This window comes from Anser cygnoides, chromosome 13 (assembly GCF_040182565.1).
Source record: "Anser cygnoides isolate HZ-2024a breed goose chromosome 13, Taihu_goose_T2T_genome, whole genome shotgun sequence".
Lineage (NCBI taxonomy): Eukaryota > Metazoa > Chordata > Aves > Anseriformes > Anatidae > Anser > Anser cygnoides.
This window is the reverse complement of record NC_089885.1, coordinates 15489168-15504779: the sequence shown is the minus strand read 5'-3', so window position 1 is coordinate 15504779 and position 15612 is coordinate 15489168. Positions and strand designations below refer to the sequence as shown.

At 45.5% G+C, this 15612-nt stretch overlaps 1 protein-coding gene across 1 annotated transcript in view; it reads right to left on the bottom strand.

Moving 5' to 3' along the window:
* Window positions 1-15612, bottom strand: part of PCDH19 (protocadherin 19) — a 175970-nt gene that overhangs the window by 43045 nt on the left and 117313 nt on the right. The gene's annotated exons all lie outside the window — the stretch shown is intronic.

The following is a 15612-nucleotide window of genomic DNA, read 5'->3' as shown; positions in this document are numbered from 1 at the left end:
CCTTTTCACAGATTGTGTTCCAGCTGTCTGCCGATATTTGAATGTGCAGGTCTTGGTCCCATGCTGAGCAAACAGGCAGCCTCCCACGCATTTTGTGTACCAGGAGTAATTTATGAGTCTATCTATAAAGGAAATAACAGTGCGTTAAGAAGGGGTTATGTAAAGCTCTGAGATTGAGAAGTTGCTCAGTTAACTCAGTACAACTTCCCAACATCAGTGTTATGTTTCAGCTGATTTACAAATACAGGAGGCCTTCATCTGGTGATTCATATGCCTTCTGAAGCAGACAGGGGGGGAAAAAACTATAATAACTGTCTCTACATAAATCTCATGTCACTGAGAGGCTCCTACCTTGAAACCTCATATTCATTAACCATCTTTTGCAAATACGAGCATCTGAATTGAACCACAAGTCCCTAGGCACCGTGGGATATTCTGGTAACAACCAACCAGAGTAAAAATAAAATAAGAGATGCTGGCCATTTATTTTCAATCTCACACCATGGGGATTTCTTCACAATTGTCATTTAATGTAGATTCCACAGGCAATGCATTGGAATGCGCACAATGAAAGCGCAGATGGGGAGCCGGGCAGCCCTGTCAGGAGTCCCTGAGCTTGGGCAGAACGACTGCGCTCCACCCAGACCAACAGGCAAAGGTGTCTGCTTACAGCACTTCTCTTCCCCTTCGTGAGAAGAAAGCAGCCTGCAGCAATCACAGACACCTGTTTTAGAGACCTGTAAGCAACCTGCTTCAGTCCTGCTCTGCACACCCAGCTAGCAGCTAAGAGGGTTTGAAAAACCAAATCTTCCCTAACCAGGGCACAGCTTGCATTCAGCAGCCTGGTGTCAGATCTCGACTGGAAACGAGGCACAAAATGCAAAAGTTGCAACCTACTCAGCTTAACAAGTTCAGCATTATTTATTTAATGTCCTTAGAGCATGAATATTTAAAGTGTGAAGTGACCTTTAACCAGAAGAAAGTTATCAAAATCCATACGTGCCACCTCTCCAGCCAGAGGGCAAGCTGAGCTGGCTGCTCAGCTCCGGTCAGAGTAGACCAGGGCAGAGGCTTCATCGTGTTTTCTCAGGAGCTGCCACCCGAGCCATCCTCCTCCTGGCACTGACCTACAACAAGCATCTTTCTGCAACAAGCATTTATCTGCCTATAAATGGTGCATCTGTGGCTACTTTTGTGCAATGGAGAAAGAGGGAGCAAACAAACCTCACCTGGTGCAGGGTCATGGACGGAGGTCCTGTGACCTGGGCTGGGGCTCAGGCATGTCCCAGATGCTGCTCAAAAAGAGGCAGCAGAGCCTGAAACTTCGGCAGACAGCCAGGATACACCTCCAGTGGTTACAGCCTTACAGTGATCTGAAGGTTGACCCAAGCTATTGGAGGAAAGATTTTATTGCAACTGAAACAGGGAGCGTACGCACAGCAAGGGCATGGGACAGCATCACTGCCCTCATGGGGAACAGCCAGTCTCAGGCAAATGCATCCACATGGATCAGTCTCATCTGGAAATCAGAGAGAATAATATTTTCCTACCTCGTAGATCCACTGCAAGAGATATTCATTAGCACTTGGGAGGCAATCAGACCGTCACCATGATGAGCGCCATAAAAAGCTGCCTGTGAAATGTGTCACTCAGCCAGCCAGCCAGTCAGCCCAAGCCGAGCCCTGCCCTCACTGCATGTCGCACAAGTGAGACAGGTGAGACAGACAGAATTGATAAGCCAAGGAAGTGCCTGCTCTTTTCTCTGGTATTTTAGCCACTGGGACTCAGGCTTTGCCAACTGTTAGCACCTAATGTCGCAACCAGCACATTTCAGCTTCAGCTTGTGAGATTCCTGGCATTTCACTTCAAAAGATGTTGCATTCCTAAAAAAAGCATTTTTTGCAATGGAAAATGATTCACACCCATTTTTCACCAAAGTATGTTGAAAGCCAAAAAAAAAAAAAAAAAAAGAGAGACGACAAGGAGAAAGCAGCCGGCAGTGCTGGAAAACTCCCCAGGAGCTTGGAGCTTGGTTGGCTGGTGGCATGGCAGCAAGCTGGGACAATTTGCGTTGGTGCCTGGTTTGTAGGGCCTGGACCCACACAAGGTTCTCCGTCTGGCCAGGAAGAGGAAGAGCTGAAGCCAAATGACACAGCTCCACAAAGCTTCCCCTCTGGGAGGTGAATCCAGGGCAGTGTGGCAATGCTAGTGCCAACCCCCAAAGATAGGACCATGGCTCATTTTGGGGCTCACTGGTTGCCTACAGCACCTCCAGAAAAGAAGCACCTCCCATGTGTGTTTGCACCTCAGTGACCAAAATCCCAGTTTTTGCAAGCAGCCCCAGCACCCTGCCCTCCTCCTTGCACTGACAGCCCAGGATGGAAACTAGGAGGGTGATTTCTGGATATAGCCTGACATCAGGCAACCTGCAAGTTGGAAATCAAAGAGAACCAGAAGTAGACTCATTATAGGCTAATTAATCCAGCAAAAGTCTTCTGGACAAAGGTTGATGACATTCACTTCAGGATAATTTTGAAATAAATATGAGGATTCTCAGACAAAAAAAAAAAAAAGTGGAGAAAAGATTATTTTGAAGCATAAATATAGCTCACTTCCAGGCCCCCTCCTCCACATATCAATTAATGAAGCAAATCATCCATCTGAATCAAAGATGTGGGAGAAAAACACAGTTATCTATTTGAACTACAAAAAAATTAAAGGATTTAAAATGAAACATATAATTAGCCTGTAGGACTTTGCCGTAGGTTATTGAGGGGAAAAAAAAAAAAAAAAAAAAGAAAAAAAAAGCTTACTAACTTTCAAAGAAGGGCTAGACAGCTACAAGAATAGCTTCTGCTGCTCTCCAACAGAGGGGGAAGTGCTCATCTTCCAAAGACTGGCAGGGCCAGCCGAAGCTCAGCTCTGGCTACAGGGTTTGTAAAACCATCAGCAAACAAAGCCCTTCATATGTTGGGTCCTATGCTGTTGCTATCATCCGGTGATTGTAACTGCTGAACCTCCGTCCAGGAGGCCAGCTCTTGGTCCTTTGATACCAGACAATCAACAGATAGCACCAACACAATGCCCGCCATATGAGGGGTTTCATTCACCAGTGTTTGTGCTCTTCTGATTGAAGGCAGGCACTAAACATGGCTATTTTCATCAGACCCTGGTGCTGCAGGACACATAGCTGATGAACACCAGCTGGCAGCGGGAGGACGTGTTCCCAACAATTAGCTGTATGATGATGCTCTGCAATCTCCTCTGAAGCATCTGGCATGGGCCACTGGCAGACCCAGCCCCGGGATGAATCGTCGCTCTGTTCCGCTGTGGCAACCCTTACGTTATTAAAGTTTAGATTGAAATGAGGAGTTCAATGTCAAATCTACAAGCCCAGCCAAAGACTCAGCAGATGCTGCATATATAAACACATACAAGGGTTAATATTAGTCTGGACAAGGCTGAAGCTAGCTTTCATGGATAAATCACAAGAACATCCTTTAGCAGGCTTCATTTTTCCAGAGATTATCACGTGCATAAACATGAAATACCTATGGGTCGCACCTGAAAATCCCTCTTTAACATCACTGTTTATTTGCAAATGTAGTAGCTGCTAGAGACCCCAGGCTGGACCCGCACCACTTATCTGCCACCAAGACTTGGATACATGCCTAACCTTAAACACTAGTGTGTTGCTGCTCCTTGCGTCATTGCAGAAGCAGGCGCAAAATGCCATTGTAGAACTGGAAGCATTTTCATGCACTGTTGTTCTGCTGCAAACAGCTTCCCAAAATACAGAGCAGCAGAGAGAAAACTCCCTCTGCTTCGCATGGCTCCATGTAAGGGTGCTGGGGGTTGGCCTGAAGGACTGAGCAAAGGAGGATGTGTGCCTGCCTTCAGACACCTCCTCCAGGTAACCCTACCCATGCTGTCCTGCCACCACACACCTCAGTTTCCTCCTGTATGATGACTTCTGGCAATACTGTTGCCCTAGCCTGGCTCGGGTGCTTGCTGATGAAGTGTCCTGAAACAGACAGGTCTCAGCATAATCCGAGACATTCTCAAATAAATGGCCACTGGACATCTCCATAGGAAGGGCAGAGGTGTGATCAGCTTAGTTAACAATGTACAAATCACTTGATCAAAATCTAAAATTAAAAAAAAAAAAAGTGAGTAGAAAATTATTCCCTCACAAATAAGATCACTTTGACTAAGTTACTTGCTTCCCTTCAGAGAAGATTTGAGCTTTTTCTCTCTTCCTCTGCAATCTGGCTCCCTTTTGAAGTTAAAAGAAAGGAAGGTTTGGGGGCTTTTTTATTTAAGAAGAAAAAAACCTTCTCCTCTTTGAAAATATGTTTCTTAGACAATTGCTGTCTCAAATTTTAACAAATACTCACTAATTTGCACCTTGTTCAAAAGCCAAACAGTAACTTTGATTTTTTTATTTTTATTTTTTGCCTATTGAATGTTACTCTGCCTTTCTTTGTCTTAGTGGCAGAAGGGAGAGTCTTAAAGAAATCAAACTACCAGCTCCCTTCCAGATTTCCACAATTTGTTATATAATTTCTTAAAAGGAGCCATAAGGCCACTTGGAGGAGAAAAAAAAATTCTTTTAAAAGAAGAAAGAAAATAGATTTTTCACCCATCTTCTTGTAGATGAAGTAGATGAGACTAAAAAAGGCATTTCATTTGAAACATTGTATTCGAGACCAAGAAAAAAAGCTGACAAGGTGTCCCTGCTAGGAATTTCATTCGAAGGGACCAGAAAGAAGAAACCAAGAGATTTTCTTCAAGGACAAAGAGAAAGGAAGTTTTGAAAAAGATGAGCTCAATCTAAAACATCCTTTTTTTCTTTTCTTTTCTTCTTTTTTTTTTTTTTTCAGCTATGTGAGAAGAGACGTGAGGTTTTGTTGTTTTCCTGAGGAGAATTTGGGTTCTGCGTGTTTGAGGTACAGCGGGTGTGTGAGTGGCAGGCAGGAGGGGAGCGGGCAGGGGAGCGCTGCACCCACCTCTGCCTGCAAGGCTGCCTCATAAATATGGGAGGGCTGTGACGACAGAGCGCTCTTTTAGGAACCAGGTACTCAGGGGCTGCTCAGGCTGCTCCACGTTGCTCCAGCAACAAGAAGCTCATCTGAACGGCTAGAGAGAAAAGCCCTGTGACCTCCTCACAGCCGTGGCTAAAGGGGGTAGGCAAAAAGAGGGGGAGCAGAGAGGCTCAGCACCACGGTCCTGTTGCGCTTGAGGTTTTGCAGTGGCTCCCGCAGCAGGGCTGGGGGCAGCCCCATCACCACAGTGCTCAGGGACCCACATCTCCTGGTCCGAAGAGGCTGACCGGTCCGTCCCTCCGCTTGCTGTGGGCATGAGCCGGTCCTCCGGACAGCTCGATGCATAAACCTCCCTCTCCATCTCCCACCGTGCACATGCATACGCACACGCACCAGCGTGCTCCGTTCATACATATGCATGCACATGAGGGAAGCATAATGAAAAGCATCCAGCCTGTCCTTTCCCAGAGGGAGCAGATCCTCCTGCGGCTCCCGTGATGGAGCTCCCAAATCCGCCTGTTCCAGCCTCCTCCTCCGTGGTGGGCCAACGGCACCTTGATCCCCACACCCGCACCTCTCCCAGCCCCTCACCACTGGCGATGAGCCCCACGCTGAGCACCACCGAGCTCAGGGACTGCAAACAGAGGGGAAGGGTGAGTGCAGCAAGAAAACAAAGCGAGTGCAAGCGGTCATGAAAGTTAAAGGTGGTTCTGGGGAAGACAGACGGATTTTACACCAGGTACTGGAGCTGGGCAGCAGTGAAGAGGACAAAACAGATCTGGGGAGAAAACACAGCCACTAATTTGTTGTTATTTATCAGTTTATGAGCACTGGTGTATGCTGTGGTGGGTGTTTGCACATTGCTAATCAACTGAACAGTTTGCATGTAGCCCTGGAAAAATGGCAAATTAACCCAGTATTCTGGCGTTGGAGACATTTTGTGCTGAAAAGATGCGTTTGGTGGCAGACTCACAGGCTCCCTCCTGGATCACACATTTGCATCCAGGATGTTTTCTTTCCAATACAAAGCCGGTGAAAACAAAACCAAACAGCCAAACAACCTTTCCAACAAAAATAAATGGAGTTTAAGCATCAAAACATATCTGTGCATTTCTGCTATTTCCTTATAAAAAATAAAAATGGAAGTCAAAGCCTTCAATAGCAGACTTTCAGGTCTTTTCAGCTCAGAACATCATTTCATTTAGAAGTCTCCTCTAATTTTTTTAATGCTTTCAGGTGAAAATCAAACCAAAATTAACCTGAATGACATTTTCCTTTTTCTCATTTTATTACTCTTTTCATTGAAAATCTCCTGTGAGACCACAACCACCACCACTCCCAGCTTCCCAGGGGCCTGAGGACATGGCTGCCCTGCAGCTCCTCTCAAGGACACAGAGCCAAGGCCGAGGAGCTTCCACAGTTCAAAAGCTGCATAAAATATCCTGGTGTGACCAGTATCAAGGCCAACCTGCCCCTGCCTTTCAAAGCAGGCCTCTAGTTCTCTCCAGGGCTGAAGAAGATGGAGTGCGTTTTTCCCAGCAAGCCTCAAGCTGCATCTTCCTGGTGAGTACACAGGAAAACCACCACCAGTAAGCTGAGGAATAGGAACATGTGCATCTGGTCCAACCCTTTCATGAATAACTCAGTAATGAAAAAAGAAAAAAAAAAATCTGCATTCATACAGCTTCACCACGATGCTATTAAAATGAAGGTAATGGCTGTGAGTGAGTTAGCGCTGCATTAGGGAGCAGGCTGCAGCTACATCTTGCTTCATTAGCAGCCTCCCTGCCCCTCGCACAGTCATTTAAGGCGCTCTACAGAGCCATACACACGTGAGGTGGCTGGGGACAGGGCGAGCTGGGCACAGCATCATTTCAGGGACCTGCTTCAGGATCCATGGAGGGTCACTGCTGTTGGCTCTTTCCTCTATATTTTCCCTGCTCGGTTTTCACAGATTAGAAAACCAGGTTTTAGTTTTGCTGTCCCGGGTTATTCCTTCTTCCTCCTCAGTCATATTAAAAGCCACAAGAGGGTATTTACGAGGAAATATTTGCAGGGAATCCCCTGCTTAGTCCCTGCGGAGTGTTGGGTTTGTTCTTCCCCAGCTCCATACCACAGAAAAGCTGCTTTCCAACCTGCCTCATGCCAAGGTGGACGTGCCATCCCCAGCAGCAAAAAAGAGAGAGCAGGGATGAGGACATGCCCGCAGAGTCCCCACACTGGGCCCTGCTGCTTATGGTGGGACAAGGGATAAATCTGCCGATGGTGCCATCAGTTCTCTGCAAAATAGAAAGAATGCCCTGGGGACAGCCTCTACTGCAGCTTCAACATCCCCAGAGGGCTGTGCTGGAGGGTTTGGTTGCAGGGTGCCGCATGCTCCCAAATAGCACAACAGCTGGGATTAGCAGGGTAATGTGGGAACTTGCTGGGCAAGGCCAGCCTCTCTGGCTCCACTTCCAGACCCAAACACTCAGCAAAAGCCCACAGCCCCTTCTCCCGTTCTGGGGGGGACACATGTGGCTGAGCCGCCCTGGCCCCATCCCCACCACAATGCACCACTGGTTTTCACCCTGGCAGCCGCCACAGCCCGCAAGCCCCTACGGCTTGTTTGGTTTGAAGCTGTTGTGTTTGTTTTCTTTTCCTGTTAACTTTCAAGTATAAATGTGCAAGCTGGGGAAAGCGTTCCTAATGCCCCATATGTTTCCCCTCAGGAGCAGAGCTATTCTTTCCCATGGTTTAGACTTTTAAGATGTTGCCGCCTTATTTTAACTCCTGGTTGCTGCAGAGCCGTGAGTCGGGCACAGGGAGCAGACGAGCATCCCTTGCAGGACACGGTGCCACGGCTGCCTGCGAGGCCACCCCAAGATGGGCAGCGAGATGGGGTACACAGCTCCTGTCCCACAGCCAGGCACTGCTCCTGTGAGTTGGAGCCTCTTCTCAGCAGCTCTGATGAAATGCTTTGAATATAAAAATGAAAAGAAAAAGGAAAGGGATATCCCGTTCCCTCCCCTGGCGCATATATATGTACACGCACACACACTCCCGCAGACTTCTCCTTCTCCCGGTATATCAAATGGCCATGTCTTTTTGAAGTTACCATGGCAGTGACAGCAGAGCAACAGCACAACTCGTAGAGGAGGAGAGAGCAAGGGGAGAGCGCGGGCAGTGGCATGGGGTGGATGGCAAGGGGCCGCGAGGATCCTCTGATGTCTGTGAGATGTGGTGCAGGAAAGGGTTTCACACCAGAGAAATTAAAATAAGCAAATAAATATCCAGCCATGAGAGGGCAGACAGAAAGTAAAGAAGAGAGAGATCTAAGAGCAGAGCTGGGAAAAGGACAAAGGAAGAAGCAAAGCAGAGACAGAAATTCAACTAATTATAGAACAAGGAGTATAAAGAAAGAGAAACAGAAGAAGGTGAAAGAAGACTTGGCATCAAAATTTCGAATGAGGCCAGTTCCAGGAAACGGCAAGTCTTGAAGAAAAAATATGCAGAATTCCCAGTGACAGACTGCTCCTGAGCAGCCCGCAGGAGCCCTGCCACCTCCGACTGCCTCGACACAACACCCGGTGAGCCCCGGCCACCTGGCTCCGGGGCTGCAGCAGCCCCAGGCAGAGAAACAGCACAGTGCAGGACGAGAGAAGAGGGGCAACTTGTACTGGTTCTTAGCTCATCCTCCCCTTTGCACGCCAATAATGTAAGTCCAGGTGCTCATCTAGAGCCTGTGAGCCCACAGGGAGGAGGTGACCAGCCTAAGAAAGAGGCCCGTTGTGCAACCAGTTGGGAAAGCACCACTGAGCTGTCTTCCAGCCAAGATTAGATATCTTCTAGTGTGGATCTAATCTACCCCAGCAACATGGACCTGACTTTCTCTCTTGGGCTACTCCAAAGATTTCATCACCAGAAAGTCATTCAGAACATCCCATTTTTCTCAGAGTAAGTCTATACTCCCAGTAGAGCCATGCTAAATAATTCCTTTTTGCTCTGGAAGTGTAAAATCTTCATATGTCATTTTGGCTTTGTACCTTATTTAAAATGGTTGACATTTTTGCATTTCCAGGCTTACCTGGAGGATGCTAAGCAGAAGACCAAGAGACTGGAAAACTTTGCAAAGCAGAAATCTTACAGAACAGGAATGTAGGATGAAAACAGCATCCCACGCATATTTAAATACCAGCATCCAGAGTGAGCAGGATTATGATTGCTTGGCCTGAAACAAATGGTTCCACTTTTGCTGCCGCTAATACCATTAAATAACCAAGAGAGCAAACGCTGCTGATTAGAGAATGGCACAGAGAGTCACTGATGAACATTTGCAAATGCTAATCAACTTTACAGAAATGTTAACTTTCAGACCTAAAAAAAACCCTGACAGTGTTCCTGTGAAGTTATGTGGGGTGAGGCTCTGCATACCGGAGCTGTACCTTCACATTAGGCTTGATCCTCGCTTACCGTGCTAGCGCGCAGCAGAGTGCACCCTTAATGCTTTTCAATTACGTGACAAGCAAAGCAACCTATTGGTGCTCTTTATGTTAATGTCCCGATATTTCTCATATTTATAATATCTAATTACGTTTGCTTCTGATAGAGATGTAATGTTTAGGTACTGAAGATTGAGAAGACTGCTCTGATGTTAATATATTTACATTATTAAAAAGTAATACATTACATAGGCAGTCTGCTGCGTAGGGTTGCATTTCTAGATGAGCTCTCAAGGCAAATCCATTATCTTCTCCCTCCTCCTGTCCCCTGAACAGATTCTGATAACTAGGATTGACTGGCAGTGGTTAAAGTGACTGCAGCTGGTATCATAGTGCCAAAAGGGAAAAGGTATCTTACACATGCATGAAATTAAATACGCCCAGGGGTCTCAAAGGACCACACTGCATTAGTAGGCGAGGAATTCAAGACGTTAGCTCAGAAGATCAGCATTGCAAAAATGGTGCAAAAAAAAAAAAAAAACCTCAAGGGGGATAGAGAAAGACAGACTCCCCCGTGCAGTGCCATCAGAGGCATTTTCTGTGAAAGCCCATTAGCTGGAAGGGGAGTATCTGCAAGACCCTCAGGCTTGGACTACCTTTCCCCCTTCGGTCAGGAAACTGCGCATGTCTGATGATCACCAGGACATGCTACAGAGCCCATTGCTCTCTTCTGATGAGGAGAAATGGCGTATTTATAGCAGAGGTTGAGTTGTTATATTCCCTATGGATCACTTTCCGGGAGGGCATGTTCCCTTTGGGACTGCATCCTCCTCCAATGCTTCCTAACTGATCACGTCTTCACAAGTTCACCAAAGAAGCCAAGACCCCAGCTGGTGCCTCATACATTTTACAGAGACACCTCAAAGTAGCGAACTCAAAGCTAAAATGTGTTATTCAGTATTACATGTCTAGTCAACTCAGGAAGGATGTCAACTGCAAGTGAAATCTGGGGGGACAAGAGGCAGAAGCTCTGTTTAGCCTTCCACCGGGGGATATTTGCAAACTGAGCAGGTGCTGAGTGTCTTCATCTTCTGCTGTGATCAATGAGAACTGAGAGGGATCCGCACGTCCTGTATAAATACAACATCTCAAATGTTGGCTCCACTTTAAAAAGCCCCGAAGAGCCCTTCTCTCACAGCAAAAGCCAGTCAGAAACATGCAAGAGGACTCAAAGATGTCCAGCACTAACAGCACCGAAGGATTTATAGAGAGACCAGCCTATTCAGGATTCATTTATAAATTCTTGATAAATGACAAATAGGTGTTTTAATGAACAGTAACTGGCAGCGATGTAGCTACAGTAGTTTCAAGGCTTGAGTGATTGACACTGCAGAAGGAAAGACAAGTCTGGGGCACTCAAGTCCTGCTAAAAACATTAGATAAAAAAAAAAAGTTGCAGAATCCTTACCAAGTATGGCAAGGTCCACCTGATCACCAATGACCTGCTAATAAACTATAGCTGATCACCCATATGTGCTGTCAGCTACACACTGGAAAGCTATTGTAAGGGGAATTCACGCTGGAAGAGACACTCAGCATCAGTGCCCACTTTTGCCCAGGTTCAGACACTGGACAAATTAATTGGATGAGGAGCCTGAGCAGGTAGACCTTCAGCACCTGCTTCAGTGTACGTATTTCCATTCAGTACAACACACTCATATCTTTCAAAAGGAAAATATATGAAACTAGGTCTTCCTGGCTATTTCTACTGCCTTGGATGTAATTTCTGTCTCCTTAGAGTGATGTGTGCTTACACCGAGGAATTGGAAATGACTCCTGAGTCAGTAATAGTGGTTGGGAGGAGGGGAGTTGCTTGCAAGTCACAACTGATCTGCATTGACAGAGAAGTTGTAAGGCAGCTTCTGTGATTTCTTCCCAAATTAAGCCTAGCACAAAGGAGGATTCTCAACCTCTTCTTTTAATGAGCACAGAGCTATAAGGACAATTACACTAGATGAAATAAAATTAATTAACGCACACATTTGGGGACTAAAAATGCTTATTATCTAATATGTATGAATTTGACCTAGCTTAAAATTAATGACAGAGCCAGAATATACACAGCATTCAGGTTATATAAAACTGAGATAAACATGGTGCAAAGGGAGATGCTGCTGATCCCTCTAATATCAGTACTGCGAGAACTAGGAGGAGTGGATGAAGGCATGCTCTGTACATAATTTTCATAGAAATTTGCTTCAGTTGAGCTTGTACTTTACATGTGTTTTAACAACTGAACTCTCTGGCAGCACTGAGCTTGGCAAAGTGAATATTAGGTAATACTTCTATGAATATTTTCTCAAGCTGAAATTCTGTTTTGGAAAAAGACTAGCACAATGCAGCACTTTACTTTCCGGGATGCCGATAGCACTTACGTAATTGATTGAGTTTGTGGTTGCCTGCGTCCTGGCATTTCATCCAGGATGCCTGCTTTAAATGCTTGATCAGGAATTTTTATTCTTGGAAGATTCTTTCAAGAAGCAGCATCCATCCTACCGGAGATCAGAGGCATGCCATGTGGCCTACTGATCCAATTAAACTGACCAATACACTTAAAACCTAGCATCAAGAAATGTGCAATTAATTAATCACTTGCATACATTTGACAGGCCACAACTTATTCATCCAAGTTATCTAGCATGAAATAACAGAATGAGGAAAATCAAAAACTTTTTTTTTTTTTTTTGGATTACAGCAAGGCAAAGTTTATTAAATAACTTACTCCAAATTACTTTGGCAATTCCATGTATGACAGAACAATTTCAGTGTATAAGAACCTCTTGGATGATATTAAAGGGCAATCCTATCCAGATAGTGGCTGTGAAATCACATTTGGCATCTCAGGAACTTCAGCTCAGCATGCTCCTCTTATTACAAAAATGTACAAATGTGTAGCGTTAAGAGTTGGTTCAAAAAATGAGCTTAATGGAAGCAAGGCATAGCACCATGGTTTGCCTGTGCTTTCTGATAATAGGAAGAAAAACCCCTTTGCAGGCTGGAGTTACCAACAATCCACATTAAAAACCCTTAGGCCTACCCTTGGATAGTGCTCTCAAAAAAAAAAAAAAATACCAAGAACGTGCAAATGATAGAAATAAAACCTCAGATCACTGTTTTTAGGATGAAAGATCTGTGCGAATCATACTGCCCGTTCCCTGAGCCAAAGCAAGGCTGTTTTCTGCAGCGATGCACACGAAGGGTGTTCCAGTGCTTCCCCGCCTCTCATGAGCATGGGGGAGGAAGGAGAATTGAATGCACATGGTTCAACAGGATTTGGACCAGGAAGTCTGAAACTTGGCATAGCTCATGAATCCTGCAGTCTCCTACATACAAAAATCCAAATAAACTCAATTTGAAAGGAGCAAAATAAAATCTTTCCTGTTCACTCATGCATGTCTGTAAGGAGCTCCCAGACCCTCCTGGGCACAGAACAGAGGGCAGTGCAGGAAGGGCACAACACAGAGCTTGCTTCCCCTTCTCTCCTGGCATCAGCAGACACAGTTGCTAAGAATTCCCCGGGAAGCAGATTTCCTGGGGGTGGCGATGCTGAGGACGGGAAAAGGACTGCAAGCGCCTCTCGCTCCCTGCGTGTGGGTTCCCAATGCTGCAGGTGCTGGGCCATGGCTGCTGGGATTTATTTGCCATGGGGGGTGGGGGCTCTCTGCAAACCTCAAATGCACACGGGAGAGGTCAGGGCATGGGGTGCAGGGGTGAAGCCAGAGAGAAAGTCCTTTCCCATTGTTGAAAGGGTTTGAAGCATCTCTAGGGACATGAGGGTTGTCCTTGCAGCATCAGTGATAGGGGCAGGCAATAAAGAAAGGATGAAAATGTGCAATTCCTCAATCGCAGAGCCAAGGATAAGAGTACTCTGAAATAAGCCACAGGTTTATAAATGTAACTCCATTTTTCTACAGCGAAATCTCCCGTATATAACTCCCATGTAATTCCTTATTCACTTTTATAATCCCATCTTTCTTCTGGGAAGATTTCCTTCACTCTGTCTGCCCCCAGATTCACTTTGGGATATAGGCCTGATTTATTCCTCAGAGAAAGACTGCTACCACTCCTCCTGGCTGCTATGAAGCGCTTCCTTAACCCTGCAGAGGAAGGATCCTTTCCTAGTCATGTCATTAGCATTCCCTACAACTTGCATGTCATTTTTCTTTTTCCTCTTCATTTTGTGTTTTTTTTTTAAACTTCTGCAGTGAATTCTGCTTCAACACCCACATGTCTGCTATTGAAGCCAATCAGCAGGATTGACTCAGGTAAGTTCTTTTATTAGGTACTGATTTCTTTGTGTCTGATGTCTTTATCCAGACTCCTCTGAAAATTCCATTTTGGCTGAGCATATTGAAGCAAATGCCTCTCTCACTCTCTTTCATTAGCAATTTTAGGGCAGCACTGGCAGGCTTTTCACTCCTCTCTCTTGAACTCAGGAAAAAAAGCTGCAGTGGCTTTATCTCTTTTCACTATCTCCTAAGGATGTCCTGCCAACACTCTCCCACCTCCAAAACTGGACAAAAAATGTAGGTCTTTGGGAGTCTGATGGGCTGAGATTTGGAAGCAACAACATTTCAAGACACTGGTTTTCTCTTCTCCTCAGACTAGAATTAGTTCTGCCACCAACATTTTGCCCACGGCCCCCAACCCCAGGAGTGCTCACAGCGCATCTCTCTCTCACAAATTATTATGCTCCAATGAAGATGTTCCTAGCAGAGCTGTAACGTGTCTGGCACGAATTCATGTTATATCTAGGTTTTGACATTGGGCCTTCTCCTATAGAAGTCAATGTCAAAATTCCCTGTATTTGAAGACGAGGATTGGGCCTGTTCCTCTGACTTATGCAAGTTATTTTTATATGATAATGAATTGGATGCAGTATTATAAAGTCTGGAATTAATCTGCATTTTAACACTTTTTATAAAGCAGGAAAAAAATATCCCAAATTAACATCCTCCTTAACCTTTATTTTTATCAAGTGTACTAAATCAACTGAAGAATAATTGCTCTGAGGACTATGCCAAATGAGTGCACATTTAGTTTACATATTCCCTAATGTAATATGAATTGATGAACTTTCTGAGATACACATGATATAAATGATCATGATGTGCCATTCTTAATTTCATTCAATTGTCTCTGCAAAAACACTTTGCTCTTAAGATGAAAAGTACGTTACGTGCACACCAGGCCCACAGATGGGAAGAAAACTCCCTTGGAAGTATTTGCCCTTTCGGCAAAAAGAGAAACTATTCTAAACACAAAGGTCGAAGCCTTGCTGTATAGTGACTCACTGGGACCCAGATTATTGCACAGGGCATGGCATGGCTGTGAACAGGTCAGGGACCGAACACTGTCAACTCCAGGAAGAAGAAATCTGAGTCAGTCCCATCACGCTGCGATGGTGCTTCCTGCGTGCCAGCTTCCCTGCGAATGTCCCACCTCCACCCCCAACTGACTACTTAGACCTGTCTCAGCTACGTGAGAAGAGGAAGAGTTGTTGCTGCTCGGGTCGCTTGCTGAGCAGCCCAGGAGTTAGTCCTGCTCAGCGTGCCCTCACACCCCACAAGGTGAGCCACAGCATTGCCCCAGAAGAGTGAAAAGTGAGCCAGCAGTGCCCCACTGGGTTTGATCTGTGTTCACTTCTCAGTGAATACTGCACTATAAATACCTGCACATGCTACCAAGCTGCCTCCTGCAGGAGCGAACACCTCAAAGAAGACCACTCAAAGACCTCTGCTTCTCTGGCTGACCACTCTCAGTGACACTCTCCAGCACTGATTCACTACAACATCCAGTTACCAGATGTTTTTCATTCCCTTTGAGTCTCCCAACCTTGTATGACCTTGGGCACATCTTCTTTGGTCCTCAGTTTGCCATCTGTTAACTGGGGCATAATAATGTGTTACAGGTTTTAAAGCCAAACAGGATAAGCAATCATCTGAGTTGGAGCGCTGTATCATTGAGGCCACTGGACTTCTCTAAATTCTATTTAAATCAAAGCAAACCTCTTTCAAAACATATCCTGCTTTGATTTGCTCATAGCTATACTCTGAGGATCCAAAGGAAATGTAGTAAGTGGTGCC